The sequence below is a fragment of the Triticum dicoccoides genome, chromosome 2B (assembly GCF_002162155.2).
Source record: "Triticum dicoccoides isolate Atlit2015 ecotype Zavitan chromosome 2B, WEW_v2.0, whole genome shotgun sequence".
Classification (NCBI taxonomy): Eukaryota; Viridiplantae; Streptophyta; class Magnoliopsida; order Poales; family Poaceae; genus Triticum; species Triticum dicoccoides.
The window spans coordinates 113751021-113751917 of record NC_041383.1 but is presented as its reverse complement, the minus strand read 5'-3'; positions in this window follow the sequence as shown (position 1 = coordinate 113751917).

The window sequence follows — 897 nt, the reverse complement described above, 5'->3', positions numbered from 1 at the left end:
AGAAAATAAATAACAGCATGCCACAGTCGGGCGTCTGTGTGACGCCACATAAAGGGCTTATAAAGTAAATAAATATAGTGAATATCCAGGAGGTAAAACCATCCCAGGGATACTCAATATTTCAAATAATATAAAGGGGTTAGTCCATAATAAAAATAATCATAATCATCATAAGTCACAAGTCACAATCCATGTTCTGGTTTAACAGTTTTTCCTCCGAAGACCGACACTAAGACCGACACTTGACCCATCCCAGACTGTAATCCTTAACCATGGACACGGCTATTCGAATAGGTTTAATCTCTGCAGAGGGTGTACTCTTTACCCACGAGTAATGGATTCCTTTAGTCCATCGGGACTAATTCCGTCTACGGCCTTTTAGTTGAAAACACACCTAACTTGCACACACCAGCTTAACTTACCGGTGTCTGGAATCACCCACGACACCTGTCAAGCAAAACTCTAAGTGGGGAGGCTACAACCTCGCGTAGCATGGGATCAAATTTATATTGCGCGCTCTAAGGGGTGGCCTCCCCTCTCGGTCTCAACCGGAAACACCCATGCCCCCGGACCAGGTGGCCTGCCTACCAGCTACAACCGGTATCTTCCACCATGGCCTCTCTGTACGGTGTGTGCTAGTAAGAGGTTGACAACTTACTGAACCGTACTCTACTTGTTGTAGAGACGCGTGGTAGTACGAAACAAGTATGGGGGTTACTGGAACAGGACTCGGTCTATGGTCGACTCAGGAGGTTTTAAGTATTCCCTGTATGATTAGCATAACGAATATATTTCATCCAACAGACAGAGTCACCACTCATCATACCCCTCATGCCATGCCGGACACACTCGTCTCGACGAGGAACTAGGGACAAGCTCGGGTCTACACAAGACAGA